This window comes from Adiantum capillus-veneris, chromosome 29 (assembly GCF_014529385.1).
Source record: "Adiantum capillus-veneris isolate H3 chromosome 29, ASM1452938v2, whole genome shotgun sequence".
Taxonomy (NCBI): Eukaryota; Viridiplantae; Streptophyta; class Polypodiopsida; order Polypodiales; family Pteridaceae; genus Adiantum; species Adiantum capillus-veneris.
Genome location: NC_140959.1, coordinates 15,204,158 through 15,224,756, shown reverse-complemented (window position 1 = coordinate 15,224,756; position 20,599 = coordinate 15,204,158). Strand labels below are relative to the sequence as shown.

The 20,599-nt window shown below is 40.8% G+C and overlaps 1 pseudogene; it reads right to left on the bottom strand.

Moving 5' to 3' along the window:
* LOC147418809 (uncharacterized) overlaps positions 1-19,119 on the bottom strand; it is a 36,471-nt pseudogene extending 17,352 nt beyond the window's left edge.
* Positions 19,120-20,599: the final 1,480 nt, after the last annotated feature.

Sequence of the window (20,599 nt, the reverse complement as noted above, 5' to 3'; positions counted from 1 at the left end):
TGAAGATGGAAAGCTTCATGCATCACAAACATAACATAAACTTGAAGAAAGCTTTAACTATCCCAAGCCTCAGTCCCAAGACCTCAAACACCTTCGAAGGTGGAGAGAGCTAGCAGGGAATGAGGGTAGGGAAGAGGAAGAAGAAACATTTCGTAGGAGAAAGAATTAGTTCCTCACTTATCATAACTCTTGTTGCTAGCATACATAATAACATAGTAATGAAGAAGAAGGAGATGGCAAGCTTAAGCATTGAAGCATGGCTCTTGGTTGGATTTGCACTCCATAGCCAAGAGTGTTGGTGTAGGCTCTCAACCTCTACTTGCTTGGAGAAGGAGAGGGAGCTCTTGCACTTTGCATAGCACACCATGAGAGTGTTTGTGAGTGTGTGTGGGTGAGTATACCCCCTAAGTAGCCCCCCTCCTTGCTAGGTCGACCCCCTCTTCTAGCTCATTATTGAAGCTCATTGGCTCATGCCAAGCCTAGCCAATCACAAGCTTGGGTCATTTCTAGCAATAGGTGTAGTCTTGGGACAAGTGCCCCCCTTTCCCCTTTGAGAGAGAGGACTTGATGAGTGCAAAAAAAATTAGATAATTCAAGTAATTTATCATTGGAACCCTTTGAATCCTAGCCAATAGGATTCGAGCATCTCATGAAGGTAACATGGGTAGGGGCCTGACATGTGTCCCTGCTGCCTCTTCAAGCTTGGGCCTTCCTTGTGTGTGTGAGTGTGTGTTCTCTCTCTAGCCCCTAGGAAAAGGGCTCGCCCCCCTCTGTGTAGAGATCCTTTTGACTTTTGGTGCTCAAGCACCTTAGTCATCAAGCATGACTAAGCACTTGGACTAGGGGGTGTTCCCACAAGCATCTCAGGCAAGCTTGTCAAAGCACCTCAAGTACCTTAATCATGTAGCAAGTTAAGCATCTAAAGCATGTAGCAGATCAAGCACCTCAAGCAGGACAAGCACCTGGAGCTTGGGCCGGGTTCCTACCTCAAGCTCAGAGCCCTAGCTTACCTAAGGTCAAAGTACTTTTACACACATTATTGGAGGTCTTTAATGAGGCTAACCCTAATGTCTTATGCTCCATTGGTTAGCCTTGCTCTTTGATAGACCATCTCTCATTTGGCCCCTTTACCATTTGCCTCGTGTCGAGATAGATCTATAAGCACATATCTATATCTTAACACTTGCTCCCGATCATTCTCCCACATTAAGTGATCAATTTAATATGATAAAATCATTTGGGTTGGTTAGATATTAGATTTTATGACATTACCTCTCTCTTGAAGTCATAGTTGTCCTCGACTATGAGGTAGAAGAGATAAAGCCTTAGTCATTAGTCAATTTTACTTAGCAGGTAGAGGATCCATTTTTACCCTACGACATCTTTCCAAGATGGATGACTAATCCATTTGGTGCTTGGGAGACATAGCTGCCGCAAGCATGTCTGCTCTTAGTCCATTTCATTCTCCCAAAGAAGAGTGACAAATTCTACTTGGTGTTTGAGAGACGTCGTCATCACAAACATGATTCTAAGCATGCATACTAGTTAAATTTGTGCACAATTAAAAAGAGGACCAGTCTTATAAGACAAAATATGAGTCATTTAAAAGAAATTTGTACATTTTCTTACTCTAATGTAGCATTGTAAGCATTGACAAGGTTCATACTATCCTTAAGCTGTACTCCTTGCATCCATCTAGCATCTTCAAAAGGATAATTTTTGAACTTAACAAGATACCGTCGGATAATCTTACCATGTTGTAGTACCTTGTCTTCATGCCGAAGGACAGCTTCGGGTTGTAGCACCTCGTCTTGGTCTTCAACTTCTGGAGGGTCTTCAATAATTGGTTCAGTTGGTGGATCTCCTTTGTAGGGCTTAAGTAGGCTTACATGAAAGGCATTGTGTATGAGACAATGGTTGGGTAACTTGAGTTGATAAGCCGTCTCATTGATAGGCTTCAAGATTTGTAAAGGACCATAGTATCTTTTTGATAATTTAGCATAATACTTTTGATGGCCCGTAGGATTTTTGCCCGTCATTTGCCTTAATCGAGCCTTAGGAAACTTGAGTAAAACCCAATCATTTTCTTTGAACATTAAGGCTCTTCTGTGCTTATCAGCAACAGCCTTTTGCCTTTGTTGAGAGATGGATATAGCCACCCTAATTTTTTGAAAAGATTCTTGTAGGTCACTGCTATACTCATCGGCGGCGAAGATCTTCCCATGTACTTTGAGTAGCAAAGGAGTTTTAGGTCTTCCCTCAATGACCTCAAAAGGTGCTTTTCCCGTAGAAGTATGTACAGTATTATTGTAGGCATACTCTACAAGAGATAAGTACTTTTCCCATTGTGAGCGTTGATCTACTTCAGTAACATAAGTCTTGAGTAGATCGAGTATCGTAAGATTGGCTATCTCACTTTGGCCATCCATTTGTGGGTGATGGGCCGAAGAGAAATTTAATCTTGTTCCTAGGTTTTCAAAGAGACCTTTCCAGAAATTACTGGTCATTCTAGGATCTCTATCTGACACGATGGATGTGGGTAATCCATGGTGCTTGAAAATCTGAGATATTAAGAGAGTTGCCATTTGATGTGCCTTAATAGTCTTTTTGACAGGAATAAAATGTGCTTGCTTGCTAAACCTGTCAACTATTGTCCATATTCCTGTATTCCCATGGATAGACTTGGGTAATCCAAAGATGAAATACATGGATATACTCTCCCATGGTGAATTTTGAATAGGCAATGGCTGGAGTAATCTAGGTTGCTTCCCTCTATCATACTTGGTCTTTTGGCATATTACACATTTTGAAACATACTCTTATATGTCCACTTTCATGGTAGGCCAATAGAAGTACGTCTCTACTCCTCGGAGAGTAGGTTGAATACCTCTATGCCCCACATATGGAGGAGCATGGGATTCATACATAACTTTCTCACGAAGGGAATGGGTAACACATAGCCTATTGTCATGGAGAAGATAACCATCCTGCAAGGTGAATGGTTCCTCTTTCTTCCCCAAAGCAAGGGATGACATTATGTCTCTAAAGTCAGGGTCAGTAGAATACTCATCTATCATAGAGGATAGATCATTGTGAGTAGCTATAGACACCGCATTAACTTTGGGTCGTCGTGAAAGTGCATCGGCCACTTGATTGTGCTTACCAGCTATATGAGCAATATGGAAATTAAATTGCGAAAGAAAATTTGCCCACCTCATTTGTTTGTCAAAAAGCTTGGTTTGCGTCATGAAATACTTGAGAGTTTGGTGGTCGGTTCATAGGATAAATGGAGTCCCCAATAGGTAGTGCTTCCATGTGTCTAGGGCATGTAGAATAGCTAAAATCTCTTTCTCATAAATTCCCAAGACTCGCTCATCAATATTGAGCCTTCGGCTCTCATATGCTATGGCATGCCCTTCTTGAAGCAAAACTGCTCCAAGGCAATCACCACAAGCATCACATTGGACCTCAAATGGCTTTGAGAGATCCGGAAGCAGGAGGACTGGTTGGGAAGTAAGCTTCTCTTTGAGCTTTTCAAAATCATTTTGCTCCTTAGTAGTCCACAGAAACTTAACGTTCTTCTTAGTTAAGTCGTGTAGTGGTCCTGCTACTTGAGAGAATTTTGCTATGAAGCGCCTATAGTATGCGCACATACCAACAAAGCTTCTTAGCTCATGTAGATTTCTTGGGTTAGGCCATGCTTTTATTACCTCTAACTTTGATGGATCCATTTGGATACCATCTTTAGAGATAATATGACCTAAGTATTGAATCTCTTGAAGGAAGAATTCTCTTTTCTTTTGGTTGAGAAAAAGCTTGTTCCCCCTCAATGCTTTAAAAATCACTTGGAGATGTTGCTTATGTTTCTCCAAAGACTTGGAGTAGATGATGATATCATCAAAGAACACTCCAGTGCATTTTCGGTATGGTCTAAAAATTTTCTCCATCAAATGATTGAACGTAGCTGGTGCATTAGTCAAGCCAAAAGGCATGACTAGATATTCATAAAGACCAAACGTTGTGCCAAACGTGGTCTTTAGGATATCTTCATCCACTATCCTTATTTGATGATAGCCACTCTTAAGGTCAATCCTACTGAAGTAGGTCGAGCCTTGTAGCTTATCAAACAGATCTTCTACCCGAGGCACGGGAAATTTGTTTTTGATAGTGATATGGTTTAGTGCTCGATAGTCCACACACATACGGTATGTACCATCTTTCTTTTGCACTAAAAGGACTGGAGAACAAAAGGGAGAGGAACTAGGCCTCACCATCCCTTTGTCTACCAGCTCTTGTACTTGCCTCATGATCTCCTCTTGTTGAGCTTGTGAGACTCGATAAGGAGGCTTGTTAGGTGGTGAGCTTCCAGGAAGGAGCTCAATACGATGGTCATCATCCCCTCGTTTTGGAGGTAATTCCATAGGGATATCATTGATGAACACATCTTGGAATCCTTTTAGAAAATTAGACAAGTCTAACTCTTCTTGATTCCTACCATTTACATTTGATGAAACATTAGTATCTTTTAGAGACTCTTTGACAAAAATCATGTACGCAGAAACTGAGCTCTTCATTGACTTATCAAAAGCAAGAGGATTTACAAGTGGAATAGTGCGACCATGCTCACTAGCATCTATATACATGTTCTTTCCCCTGTAGGTGAAGTATATTCTCCTTTCAGGGAACTTCATGTTGGCAGCCATGCGTCGTGCCCCTAGGATAACATCCTCATGTTGGAGAGGAGAGATGAAGAAGTCTTCCTTGTCAACATAGATTTGGACATGAAGCCTCAACTTCCCAATCAAGGGAGTTGTGAGGTCCCCACCCCGTCGTATCAAACAACGGATCTGATGGTAAACCTGGTGGCCACTAGATCTATAGCGGAAGCAAACAAAATGGTTCAGGGTTCAGCTAGCGGACGATCTCTCATCACAAAGTGAGTCGAGTTCGAGCCTACTAGCAACGAGATCTAGCTCCACCTCGCAGGGGAAGCGTACTTAACTATCTAGCGATCCTAAGACCCACCTTCCAAGAGGAGAGAAACCCCGAGTGCCTTTTTCCCCATGTTTCAGAGGCACGTACTCTCGAGAATTCCCCGCTCTAGGGGCAATGAGCATTACTAATATCGAGTAAGCACTATGGGGACGGAGAGTTCCCGACCAATCGGGACCACCCATCTCGTAGGCATTGGCAACCTGAGCCAAGCCCCCACTTTCCACCCCCACACTCACACTTCATCGTGTGACCTAATTACTACCACAAAGGTTGTTCAACATAAATATTCCTTGTTTAATTCCGAATCACATGGTTCGTTAAAACAGCCCTTCAACCAGTATTGCAAACAACACCAAGACAGAATTCTAGTAAAAATTTTACTCAAACTTATTCATAAAAATTCCAATGTTCTGGAGGTACAACATCCCCCTTCCAGCGAGAGTTCACTCCTCCCGTTGTCGCCTAGCTGCCCATACAACTAGGTATGTCCACCGCATAGAAAGCACGTCATGGACACTCCCACCGCATAGAAAGCAAGACGTGGGTTCCCACCGCATAGAAAGCAAGTCGTGGGTATCCACTGCATAGAAAGCATGTCGTGGATTCAAGAGTCCTAACGAGGAACTCTGCCCCCTGTGATCAGTAGGGGGGTCAGGACTGATTCAACATTGGAAATAAAATGAACATGTCGAACTAAATTTTCCCTAGCAAACATTCTTTCCTCTTGCAAACAGCATACCCATCAGACATTACCTTCCTACTTTAGAACTTAATGTACAATGATTTCAATGCCGAGGTTTCCGTCGGATTTCTCCAACATGTTTGGGGATATGAGCATTCCTAACTAGCGTATGCAATGTTAATTTAAACAACTTGAATAAAAATATGATCTACCTCTTCCACTTCTTCATCGATGGCCCGTGAGATGGCCGGTATTTGCTCGTCCATGGGAGCCTTTCCCTTTCCGTTGACATTGCTCGTTCCTGCTTCGCGATCATGGGCACCACCGAAGCGCGTCCTCTTAACCGGGGCCATTTCTCACTACTTTAAATGATTAGCTTGGAGAAAGATCTAGGTTCACAAGCATCAGAACAGTCCAATGGGTAGATTAGTGACATTAATTAATCCCTCCTATATGAGAGTCTAGATTTCTTTCATAAGCAATCATTAAGGATGGCACATAATCCTATGGGAACCGGCTCTAAGATAATTATTCGGCTTGCATGATCAAGAATAATTAAGATTTCAGAATTACCAGAGAATTGGATTAAGTATGATTAAACTATTTCCTAGCAATTAGATGATGCAGATTTACCCTATGCATATGTGTGAGGAAAAACCAATTCTTAGGGACTTAATGACGGATTAATTTCTCCTTAATTACGTCTTAATGCATAAGAAAAATGAATTCAATTAAGCTGCAATGTTAATGAGTGATTACAATAGTGATTCTCTTCAATCTGCACAAATACTAGCTTAACGATTAATTACTATACTATCTAGAGAGAGAAGATTCTGATAATTATGCTCTAATCATTAATCGAGAATGAAGAATGGCTGATAATTCAGCTATGGAATGATGATTACATAATAAAGTACGAATAAGGAGAATTTAGAGAGTAGTCATAGAGATTTTCGACTAGGAATAGGCATAATAGACAAGGAATTTAGATGGTAGAGAAAAAGATTCACAGATGGCATTAATTAAACTGTTATTACCGTGATTAAGAGCTGGTAATCTTCTCGATTTTCTGATCTAATCGAGGTTCTTGAGATGAAAATTCGGCAGCACCTCCCTCCTAGCTTCCTCTTCAATAGGTGTGTGATTCGGCAGCACCTCCCCAATGTGTGTGGGTGTGTGTGTATGCACTGTGTGTATGTGTGATCATAAGTGTGTGTGTGTGTGTGTGTATGCAGGTCTTTAAATAGGCTCCTACAGGCTGAAAATCGATATGGGTTGCTAAATGCATCTGGGAGCTTCTCCAGTTAAGCATGGCAAGTCCAGTTCTCTGCCCACCAAGTGTCAGGTTGGCTTGGTTAACTGGTTCTCAGACTGAGTTGCAGGCTTGGCAGCTTTCCCAAGACTCCCACAAAGCAAGAGGGCGCCCCCTAGCTGCTAAAGCTGATCTGGAGTGGCCTGGGACCTGTTCCCACACAGTCCCGGGCCCCCGGTACCTCCCGGACAATTTTATGAAAAATTGGTTTTAGGCTAAAACGGGTCATACGAATCGGATTTTGACGCCGTAAATTGCCATACAAAGCTCTAAATAAGGCGTACTGGCCTGAGTACCTGCCATATTTAGCAGCCCCCGGGGTCCGAAAATGCATTTTTTTCAAATTCGGGGTACGGGTGCAGATTTTCGAGCCGGTCGAGACTGGACGGGTAGGGTGACCAAAAACTTACTATTTTTGGAAATTTTTCACAAAAATTATTTTAATTCACATTTTGAAGCTTTATAACATTCTAAACATCATGGCACTGACAGAATCTGGAAAACTGCTAAAAATAGTAACTTATTCCATTGTATTCATTTCGTGGTACAAGGGTGCTCTTGTGATCGGGTCAGAGACCTTACAGGAGTAACGGAGGCTTGTTGTCCCTTGAAAGCTGCATCAGCCACTACTATATCTCCCATCTCAAAAGCTTGAATGCCCAACTTGGTGGCCAACTCCATTGATATGAAGTTGAGAGTAGAGCCAGGGTCAAACAAGATGAAGGAATCATACTCTCTTACCCTTCCCCAAGCATAGGAAAGTGATGATCCTCTTTTGGAGATTCGATGGTGGAAGCCCTAGGAGTCTCATTGCAAGTATTCTTCTTGGGGCAAGAACGATAGCCATGTCCTTGCTCCCCACACTTGAAACACTTATGGTCCTTGCGAAAAGCTTCAAGCTCTTCAGGAGAGAGTTTGTTTTTACCTTTGTAAACTCCCTTCTCCTTGGACCGATTGTTGTTGTTGGAAGTGCCTTGGGAATTATTTTGAGCATTGGATTTTCCCTTTGCATCATTTTTATCTTTGTTTTCCATGGACTTGACATTACGTCTAGCCCCTTGATGGAAATTGATGCGTGAAGCAACCATGGTGTGATGGATTACTTCGCTAATAGTACCAAGCCGCTGAGAGTTGATGTATTCAGCCATCTCTTCAGGTAATCCCGCATAGAATTACTGCCTTTTCTCAACAAAGTCTATCTTTTGAAAGATAGTAGCTTTGAGATGTAAATCCCAAAACTTGTCTACATACTTGTGGATAGAATGAGAGAGAAGCTTCAAGTTGCGCCATTCGGTAAGAACTTTGTCCTTTGCATCACTTGCAAGGAACTGCTTCATGATGGAAACTCGTAGAGTTTTCCATGTCTTTGGGGCTTCACCATTTCCACGAAGGCTAGCCCACCATTGACGAGCTGATTTTTGGAAGTGCATAGCTTGGAGGACTCTGTGAAGCCCTCATCTCCAAAGGCCGCATCAAATTGTTGAATGAAGGCCAACACTTTGTCGGTGGCACCGAAGGTGCCATCATAGGTGACAAAAGAGATACTCTTTTCTCCCTCTTTGAACTTCTTTAGCTTTTGTGACCTTCGCCATGCAGGAAATGATTTGCGATGTCCTCACCTCTTGTATTCTCTAGGAGAACAACCATAACTTTCTTCAGAAGAGGAGGAAGGTGAAGAAGAAGGAGAAGAGGGTGACCTCTTCCTAGCCCTTTTCTTCCTTTGTTTCCTCTCTTGCCTTTCAGAATCATGAGGAGAAGGACTATGTGTTGATCTTTTCCTCTTGGGAGGAGTGGGCGATCGTCTAGACCTCCGTCTTCGTGGAGGCACATCTCCAGAGGAACTTAAACTTTCATTGCTTTCTTTCTCATTGGATTACTCCCCTCGAATGGGAGAGAGTCTTCTTTTGGGGGTCTCTTCAAGAGGCCTCCTAAGCTCTCTCTCCTCTTGGAGAGGAAGGGAAATTTCATAAGCACGAAGTTGTTGAGTAACTTCGGATTGCAAAGCAGGGTTGCCCATAGCTTGTTGTAACCTAGTGACGAGATAATTCACAAACATGGGAGCATCATCATTAGCACCTTCATGTGCAAAATCAAAGCTATCAATGTTCATTCTACTCTCTTGATTATTGTCAGCCATGTTAACAAAATTTATGTATGTACTTAGTGTATGCTTTGGCAATTCAAAACCTTAGTTGCCACTCCTCTTAGCCTTTGAAAATCAGCTCTTAAGTATCTACACCCACGCCTCGAAGTGGTTAATTATAGAGAGTAGAGTAGGTCTAACATAGCAAAGTTGTCAAGGGCTAGCTCCTTTTGGACTTCTTATGGCTCAATAATGGTAAAGCCGTAGGCAAGTCTAAAAAGACACCATTATTAAGTCTAAAGATCCCGAGGTGTGCACCATCCCCCACATAGTGGGCTCAACAAAACCGATATTAGATCCCAGTTCCACTTACCCTAATATAATTCACAACATCAACCATTTATAGGCTACTTAAGGACCTCTCTTCTTAAGCAAGAAAAGAGAAACCAAATGCTCTGATACCAATGTAATGGAATTGGCCTATTTAATTTGAGAGTAGCGGAAATTAAAGAGAGTACTTTTGAGAAATGACTTTGTGAGCATAGCGGGTGAACATAATTGAAGGTAGCAACATAATCATAACATTTAGTTAACTTGGCATGAACAATACTTTTGCAAGAGAGAGAATTCACAGAACATGACAACAGTTGAGGACCGGATTTATGTGGAGCCGGTCCCCCCTCCAATAGACATTTGTATTATGATTTCTCCCATTAAGAGAGACTTGTTACAATATAGTCTTTGTGTTCCTTGTGACCTAGGTGATGCAATGAAGATGGAAATCTTCATGCATCACAAACATAACATAAACTTGAAGAAAGCTTTAACTATCCCAAGCCTCAGTCCCAAGACCTCAAACACCTTCGAAGGTAGAGAGAGCTAGCAGGGAATGAGGGTAGGGAAGAGGAAGAAGAAACATTTCGTAGGAGAAAGAATTAGTTCCTCACTTATCATAACTCTTGTTGCTAGCATACATAATAACATAGTAATGAAGAAGAAGGAGATGGCAAGCTTAAGCATTGAAGCATGGCTCTTGGTTGGATTTGCACTCCATATCCAAGAGTGTTGGTGTAGGCTCTCAACCTCTACTTGCTTGGAGAAGGAGAGGGAGCTCTTGCACTTTGCATTGCACACCATGAGAGTGTTTGTGAGTGTGTGTGGATGAGTATACCCCCTAAGAAACCCCCCTCCTTGCTAGGTCGACCCCCTCTTCTAGCTCATCATTGAAGCTCATTGGCTCATGCCAAGCCTAGCCAATCACAAGCTTGGGTCATTTCTAGCAATAGGTGTAGTCTTGGGACAAGTGCCCCCCTTTCCCCTTTGAGAGAGAGGACTTGATAAATGCAAAAACAATTAGATAATTCAAGTAATTTATCATTGGACCCCTTTGAATCCTAGCCAATAGGATTCGAGCATCTCATGAAGGTAACATGGGTAGGGGCCTGACATGTGTCCCTGCTGCCTCTTCAAGCTTGGGCCTTCCTTGTGTGTGTGAGTGTGTGTTCTCTCTCTAGCCCCTAGGAAAAGTGCTCGACCCCCTCTGTGTAGAGATCCTTTTGACTTTTGGTGCTCAAGCACCTTAGTCATCAAGCATGACTAAGCACTTGGACTAGGGGGTGTTCCCACAAGCATCTCACGCAAGCTTGTCAAAGCACCTTAAGTACCTTAATCATGTAGCAAGTTAAGCATCTAAAGCATGTAGCAGATCAAGCACCTCAAGCACCTTAATCAAGCATGTAGCAGATCAAGTACCTCAAGCACCTTAATCAAGCACCTCAAGCACGACAAGAACCTCAAGCAGGACAAGCACCTCGAGCTTGGGCCGGGTTCCCGCCTCAAGCTCAGCCCTAGCTTACCTAAGGTCAAAAGACTTTTACACACATTATTGGAGGTCTTTAATGAAGCTAACCCTAAGGTCTTATGCTCCATTGGTTAGCCTTGATCTTTGATAGAACATCTCTCATTTGGTCCCTTTACCATTGGCCCCGTGTCAAGATAGATCTATAAGCACATATCTATATCTTAACACTTGTTCCCGTTCATTCTCCCACATTAAGTTTCGGTTTTTGGAATCTGGCACACTTCTATCAATTATGACAATGGGGTTGTAGCTCAAGACTTTTTGGTCATGCGTGTTGGAACTATGGAGGGTAATATAAACCTAGGACACACGTGGATGATAGCGACCAAATGCACTATTGATTGGGGGATAGGGGGTGTCACAACACAGAAACCCATTCTCCGACATGAAGACAAGGTATTGAGAGGCGGTAAGATCATCCAATGGTATCTTATTCCCTCGATAGAGTACTTACCGTTGGCTTGACTTGTTGTCAACTTTTTCCACTTGACTTGATTGCAACTTTGGTCAGGCTGTCACTTCCTTGTCTGCAACCTGATTCCTATATTAGTTTTAATCAAGTTAGCTATTCTTTCACAAAGACTGTAAAATTTCTTGTTAACTGTTGTGACTGGTCTATGTATATTACTTCAAATCGAGTTAAGTGCAGTATTGGAGACTTTTAGATTCTACATTTTCAAAAAGCCAAAGGGCTAATCTGCAACCTGGAAACTGAGTGAACATGTACCAATTTGGATCCGATTGAACCCAAAATTGCCCGGTGGTCTTGTATTATGTTGGTCTAACACTACACAAGTTCAAAAGTCAAAAATTCTGTCTTTGTGTATCAGTAGTAAATAATCGCAAATATTTACTTTTCTCAGCTTTTTGCACTTTTTGTCTTGATTTGCCAAGTATGCAACTTGTTAAGGTCTCTGGACAAGTTTCACTAAGTTTGAACAAAATTTGTTCAAGTTATCAAAATTGTTTCGTGTCTACAGACTCAGTTTTCAAGAATCTGGCTTAAGTCTCAATTTTGTGATCCAAATTTCATCAAAATTGATTTGTGTGGTCTACTTGATATGCTGACCTTGTCGTATACTCAAATGTGAAAATATATCCAATTTAGTAGCAGATGTAAATAATCGCAATTATTTACTTTTGCTATTTTTTTGCACGTTTTTGACGCAATCTTGACACAAATATGTTAAGAAGCTTAACTTAAGCTACCTAGCAAGTTTCATCAAGTTTGGATAATTTTTATTCAAATGGTCAACATTTTTGTGTCTGTGGACTAAATATGCAAATTTGGCCACAATTTTCAATCCAATGATCCAAACCTTACCAAATTTGATTTGTGGGCTTCATACCATGCTAAAACTAGCGGTATGCTGGTTTGGTTAAAAAAGTTGAAAAATGGGACAAAACTAAATAGTCATGATTATTTACTTCTGGAAAATTTTTGCATCATTTTGGTCAACTGTGAGCATGTACACATGTTTATCACATCAATATAAGACTATAAGTCAAGTTTCACTTGTTTTGAACAAAATTTTTCCAATTTACAAAAGTCAGTACAGAATTCAAATTTTATCCAGTTTTTGGTCAGTTTGGTGATCCAAATTTTGTAGGCCTTTATAAAAGTTGTTTGCACACATACATAGAGTCTTTGGTATCAACCTTGGTCACTTTTGAGCCGAAAGTAAATAATCATGATTATTTACTTTAAGCCTAAAATGAACACTTTTTTTAACGTTTCCCCTGGGCAGCCTTTTCATGAGCTATGTTAAGCCTCTGAGTCAAGTCAAAACTTAATTTGGCCTAAAATATTAAAAAAAAGTAAATAATATGAGTTTTTGGAAACTCTTGAAATTTTTACCTCAATGCGTCCTTGCTTGTCATACCATAACCATAACCATAACATCCATACCATCATTGCACAACCGTAACCATAACGATAACCATAACCATCACATGATTGCTATACCATCATAGCAAAACCATAACCATCACCTGATTGCCATACCATCATTGCACAACCATAACCATAACCATAACCATCAGATGATTTTCATATCACCATAGCAAAACCATAATCGTAAGTTGACTGTTAAACCTTAACCATAACATCTGTGCCATACCATAAACATAACCGTAAACCATAAACATAAGCACTACAAAACTGTACATATGCAAACAATCACTAAGTGAGAAGACCCTCATGGTAATGCCTCCCAATCAACGTCCTCTCCCTCCTCCTGCAACTGGGTCAAAAGGGCCACAAGTCCATGCTTGTACCCATACTTCTCCTCTTGGCGTATCGGAAGGCGCTTCATGGCAACTTCCTGCAAAATTATGGTTTAATCATTAGATAAAACTTCAAATTAAAAAAAAATTTAAATAAATAAATAAATAAATATATATATATATCAATAATTTAAATCATATGTATAATACTTACAAACTCATGTCGAAGCGTATCGTAGCCTCCACTCCCAAGATGTGATGCTCCAACAGACTCCAAACATGCTCTGGCTGCATCTCTCTACTACTGAAATCTATCAGGATTATCTTGTGTCTCTCATGCAATCCCCGTCCACTCCTCTGCGTCCAACCATGCCCTATTGTTGTAGATCTTGCTATTGTAGTGACATGCAGATGAGCACACATTCCACAACTGGTAGGAGTAGAAGTATTGATGATCTGAATCAAGCGATTTGGCATGATTAGCGATGGAGCAGGAGCATGAAGAAAGAAATCTCTTGGCTGCATATGGCTAGTAGGGACATCATGGTGAATCCATTACATAAGGCGAGTTGCAATTTAATTTCCTTCCCTCTCCCTGGAGGGGAGGAGGGAGGAGCAAAAGGGGAACCGCAAGGTTTGGAAGGGAAAGAGAGAGGTGATGCAAAGAGTAGGGCAAGACCAAGGGGGATGTACGACCTCATTAGCAATACACAAAGAGAGACGTGATGCAAGGAGTAGGGCAAGACCAAGGGGGATGTACGATTTCATTAACAATACACAAAGATCATCATCTCCTCTAGTTCAACAACCAAAAATGAAGCCTAATCCCATGGATTGTACTGTGGTTTCTATAGACGTTTTATACTATGGATCCAATAGTAGTTCCTCTTTGGCAAAGCTTTATGTCCGCATCATAATGGAAGGTGACTTTTAACATGGTTAAAGATATAATGATAGATGTAACAAAATGGGTAAGGTTTTCTTTCAGAGAGAAACAGGTTTGGCTTTGACATTCTAAGGACACGAACTTAATTGATTTTTCTACCCACTCTAGTTTTACTTCGTGTAACCACCAAAAAGGATAAAACTATAGAGCTATCAAAGCTAGAAAAATGTTATATTTCTACTAAGTTGGTTAGTGATCTTGGTAATTATTATGACCTTTAGAGAGGTTCAATGAGAATTTAGAATAATTTAATATTTATTCAAGCCCTCTCTCTCAACGGGAAAAGAAGGAAACTTGTCCAAATTATACCTCTATTGGTATTTATGACCTAAGCTTATGATTGGCTAAGCTTGGCAAGGGCCAATGAGGTGCAAACTTGTGTAGGAAGTGAGAGGGATGAACCAAGGCGATGAGGGAGGCTCATTTTTTCTCATTCTCTCTTCATGGGAGAATCTATAATACCAAAGCCTTTTAGTGAGGGGACTGGCTCCATGCCAAGCTAACTAAGTATAATGCTCATTTTGCTACCTTTAATCAAGTACTCTCCTTATCCTCTTTAAGAATTATCTTAACGAAATGTTCACTATTGCTACTTTAATTCCGCTACAATCAATGTTATAGCCATATTCCATTACATATTTAGTTGGCATAGACATAGGTGAAGAGATGTAGACCCAAGTAGTAGGATTTATCAAGGGTATCAATGGCCACTCTCTATCTCTATCTCTACCCTTTTATCTCTCTCTCTCTCTCTATCTATCTCTCTCTCAAAAATGTTCACTATTGTTACTTTGATTCTGCTACAATCAATGTTATAGCCATATTCCATTACATATTTGGCTGGCATAGACATAGGCAAAGAGATGTAGACCCAAGTAGTAGGACTTATCAAGGGTATCAATGGCCTCTCTCTATCTCTATCTCTGCCCTTTTGTCTCTCTCTCTCTCTCTCTCTCTCTCTCTCTCTCTCTCTCTCTCTCTCTCTCTCATTGCAAGGAACTTCTAAACTATTCTATCATGTATTTTGTTTGATTTTTTCCCTTGAAATTGGGGCCCTCCATTACTTTGCATGTGCATTACTTCCATCCTTCCTCTACTCTCTTTCTTGCAATGTATATAAGGGTTTCTTTTCTTGCTCTATTTAATTAGGTTTGTCATGTTTGTGAAAATTTCTTGTATTTTATCTAGTGCATTTTCTCTTAGATTTCATCATGAGTGCAAAGTGTCAGTTTATTCCCCTCATCTTCTCTTCAATATTTTTGTGAGTGGCATATAATATGTCAAAATTAACACAATATATCAAAATTATTGCAAGCATTAGGTAAAGATGGAATTTATAAACCTGAATTTGGACATTTGATCTTTAAAGTCATGTTAGGGTGTGCCATAGTATAGTGGATTGCACCAACATAATTTGTCAAACCGAGAAGAGTATGACCCAGCTAGGGCATGGAAACACACAACAGACGCTTGTGCGTGCCACGTAGAGGATTAGGATGAGAAATCCAACTAATAAGAGAGCTAATGACAAGGAGAACTACGAGCTAGCACACTACTTCTCTACCATTCAGTCTAATCTCGCACACACAAGAGCTTAATCATGCTCATAGCTCACTAATCAATCACTAACCTTTCACTAATCAAGCACATACATGCGCATAAACAAGCATAGCCAAGCCGCACACGGACACACACGGACTACACCGATCTACACACGCATGAGCATGCTTAACAAGAGAGGGAACTTGATTAAAAGAGAGTAATTAACACACGAAATCAGCCATGAATCATGTAATAATTAAGCACGGATTACATCAATGCGTAGGTGAGAGAGAAGGGGTTAGAGTCTAGCTACTGCCGACGCCGAATACGCCAAGGCATGCGTGTAGAGAACTTGACTCCATAGCCATCTCCTTCTTCACAACTCCATAGCCAAGCGCTTTCTCTCTTCAAAGTAGATCTCTTAGTTGTGACTTTTTAAAAAAGTCCCCTTCACATTGGTGCATTTGACATATATACTTCCTAGGATTTTTAGAAATGGTCGGGCGCCCAAATGGCCAGACTCACTTATCTGATGTCTACATTGCCTAGGCTTCTATGATTAGCACCAATATTACCAGTTGGAACTCCCGCAGATCCCAATACATAATTACAATCTGCTCTTGCGGATTTTTGACGGGAAATGACATAACACAAAAGTGGCCGTTGTTGATGACCGTAACTCCTTCTGTTGTATCCGATCCTTCTCTTCTCCGCATCTTCCAATGATCTTTACTTCATCTGTATCTTTAGCATCACATCCACATCCTGGCATCACCGTCACATACTAAAAGCAGTAAATATGGCATAGATCTTTATGGTAAAGTGCCGTTAATCATCGTAGGTTAACACTCCCCCCATCCGATTTTAGCACACGTCCCTGTGCTCTCTTGGTTGGCTGCACAGTGGGACGGTTGTTGTCGGAGGTGAGTGTTTATTCTGTTGGGTTCAAGGGTGGGTAGGTGGGATGTGGTTTATGGTGTTTGGAATTAGAGATTTAACTGTGAATTGAATTTTGGCTGAGTGTAAGAGGAAAGTAAATGTAAAATAAGGGATGTATTTACACAAGATTAGGGTCTTTATACCTGAATTCCAATGGGGAAAAACCACGTGGGAAAAAGTTCCCAATGGTATACGTGCAATAGAAATTAGTAATGTTCTTAGGCCCGGGGTGGCTTCATTTCTGTGAAGTAAGGTGCATTAATAATATAGTCTACTGAATGAAATGTGTGTGAATATTAATAGTAGACTTCATCAAGTGTTGAGTCTTTGTTGTCGCACAGTTGATGCAAGTTGTTGTCCTTGCTGGTACCTGTAAGGTGAGTGCATGGGTGGAATGCAAAAAACGTGCCGAATGCAAACGTCCAATGATGGGACATTCTATATGCTTGCACATATATATGCATGGTAAACAATATGTTGTGCGAGAAGAGTTTGAATGGGTACTTCCAAGAGTGAATGTAGCTAGAGAAGCAAAATTAAATTTGACTTCAAGATCTGCGATTACTCACAAGAAGGGCTTTTGATGCTCGAGGTTTTTTCACTCTACTTACTATGTATATGTGCGTGAGTGTTTTATTTGGACTACTCCGCCACTACACCAATTAAAATAATAGAATTCGACTCTTATGCTCACCTATCCAGCATGAGAGACTTTATCTTAGAATATGCTCAACTCTTCCATCTTGAGCTATAGTCTAAATATCTAGACTCATATACCACAGAAATATTAGGACATGAAGCTTGGGTCTGATGCTTTGCTCATTTAGTGGCGCAGGTGCCCGACTCTTGACTCTTATGCCATGCTTTTTATGGCGACTTGACTTACTCTTGGGAGCTTTCAACCAAGTATTGGTCTTGAAATTCCAAACTCCCATCCTCAAAGAGAGGATTTGTAAAGGACCAGACTGGCAATATTGGTTGCTATTGCCATATTTGGTTGACCTTAGTTGTCAAAATTTCCTTTTGTTGTTTTTGTTGATCCTTTGGCTGAGAAGATTGGCTTGCTTCATTCTGTGTAACACTGTGTGTAGCATGGCTTGATATTTCCTGAGAGTTGGAGATGACTGCAATCTTCTTCGGGATGTGTTGCTCTTTTGGCACCCATTTGTATCTGCAACTTGTAATTATCATATCTTTGCAGATATCCTTTGGCTTGACTGAACATTGTCCTTGAGTGTGCCTTCCTTGCGATTGCAATTGTCATCATGATAAATTAGTTTGATTGAAGAATCTAGAATTGGTATCTTTGGTAACCAGATTCTACAATTTCCGTTATAGTAGCCTTGTGCTTGAAGAACTATAGATGGCACTTCCCATCTTGTTTGCGCTGTCGTTTTAAGATGTACAAGAGTGCCATTAGTGGGATTGTTTGTTGATGAAGTCCTATGTTGTTTTGAAGGCCAACTAGATTTGAAATTTCCTGTGTACTTTTGTCGGGACTTGGTGGTTGGTCTCCTTTGGCGAGATGAATATGAGCTTTGTTGCCTTTGCGGTTGCTTTTTGAATCCAATATCCTCTGCATAAGCTGAGATCTTTGGTTTTGGTAACCAAATTTTCTTTTGACCTTCATAATAGCCTTGCTCTGCCAAGCTGTATTGGGAGGCTATCCATCCCATGTGTGTACCTTTCATCTGTTGTCTAGGATCCTCTATCCATATGGGGTCCTTTACTTTGATTTCTTCAGCTTTAACGTAGATCTTTGAAGACTTTTGTCGATGGTGATCTCGCAGTGTAGGGTATTTTGGTTGAAAGACCTTCTTCGGAGTCGGCTTTGGATGTGGAAACGTATCGGTAGTTGATGTAGAAGCTTTATCTTGAATCTTAATGGGTTGGACTAAAGACTTGAATTGAAGAGAAGACTTCTTTTGGTAGGACACTTCTATGCTGACTTTAGCTTTTCCTTTGTCAGCAGAGCCAATAATTTCCGAGCGGTCATTAGATGGCTTTCGTGATTGCTAGTCGTGATGACCATAATTGAAGATTCAAGTTCGTCTGCCAATGTTTTCGCCCATTGCTTGGACAAAATTAAATGTGTACTCATTTTTGAAGAATCCACCACTAGGAATTTGTCTTTCATTACCCTTGACCATAGTTTAAGGGTAGCTTCTGCAATACCTAAACTTATGACCTCAATTCCATGTGATATGGAAACCTGTACCTGAATTTCATACAGTTCCGACTTATCTAGAAGTAACCACAGCTCATAAGACATGACATTCATCGTGTCAATGTAATCTATCTCTGCTGTGAATTTGAACTTTAGTTTTTCATGTGTCTCCAATGAGAAATTAATCTTCTTGTTGGTGGCTCCCAGGTAACTGATGTCCTCTTTGCTTCCTGTATTAGTCTTTGATCTGTGTGCCTTCGAAGCTTTGTCATTCTGTTGTACGTCGAACTTCTTTGTCGTTTGACTAGTTGAGGTCTGTTCCAAGTGCTTTCTAGCTTCTTCTCTAGAGCCTTGTATAAGGCCCATATCTCGAGCTTCTTGTTGTTCTTCATTGCTAGTTGTTGACTTTGACGTCTCGATTCTTGATTTTGAAAGCTCTCTGTCACTAGTTACCTTTTCTCGCTTTTCTAGCTCTTGTAGTTCATTCAATGGTGACTATTCCTCATGTAAATCTTCTGAAGCTTGTGTAGCAAGATGTTGAGGTTGACTCTCTTCTTTGGATGCAATGGTCGCCATGGCCTTTGGTTCACATTGTTCCATGGGTTGTTGTAGATTCTCTTCTAGAAAATATTCACTCATATCCTGCATCGCTTGTCCTTGGTTGTCAATCTTCGAGATGGTATTTTCCCTTTCTTCTGTAGGTTCTAAGGCTTCATCCACATTTTCTTGTAGCTTATCTTTCTCCTTGATTTCTCCTACCACCACTGAAGAGTTCTTTGTAGAGGAATTTTCTTGTAGAATTTCAGCTTCACACTTCGACTCTATCTGCTTATCTTCCAGTTGTGACATGGCACTAGGATTTGTTGTCACCTCTATCACCTCTTCTAGAGTTGGCTTACCATTTTCCGAATCTTGGCTTTTTTCCTTCATGAACTCTGAACTGCGAGCTTCTTCTTCATCACCTTTTGGTGGCTTTGACGTGTTCTCATTGAGGTTCTTTAAGCTATCTTGGATTTGTTGATTCAGTTGATATTTCTTGAGAGCTTGATTCTATATGATAATGTTGTTGATGCCCTTGACTTCAAGCAATTGTGTCTTGAGCCTGTCTTTTGTGCTTTTCGACAAGATCTGATTCTTTTCTGGAGACCTCGGTGGAGACTCTTGCTTTTGTTTTTCTGTTATCACTGTATGCACTTTGCTTTGAGCTTGCTGCTTCTTCTTTTCTAGGTCGAGCTTTGCGGGGAAGTCCTTCACTAAATGACCAATGGCACACTGGTTGCAATATACCTCTAGCTCAACAGTTGCATTATTTGGACGAGGAAGCTCTCCATAATATTGTTGATAATGGTTTCCTATTGTCTCTAGATATAGATAAGACATCTCTTTTACATGCATGTACCTGTAGATTACCACTCATTTAGGTGTATCCCCTGGTTTCTTCTCTTTATCCTCCATTGTCTTGTCCTTGAGAAGCTGAAAATAGCTTCCATTGTTTCTTGCATACAGGATCAACTCACTATCCGTGCCTTCTAGCAGTTGTAATGCTAATTCTCCCATCAGCATATGGTCTTTGAGTTGGGGCTTTGGCATAGCCTTAGGGCTATGTTGACGAGTTGATTTCGTCAAGGTTTGCAATGAGGGCGAAGATTGACCCGAATCTTTCTTTTCCATTTCCTTGGATGGTGTTTTTGGACGGTGTCCAAGTATGTGACTTACACTGCACCCCATGATGGTAAACTCACTCATATTTTTCACATCAGCTATTTCATAGTACCTACCGTATTTATCAACCACAATGACGTCTTGATTTGTTGGGTTCACAGATATAAACCAATATAACCTTTTC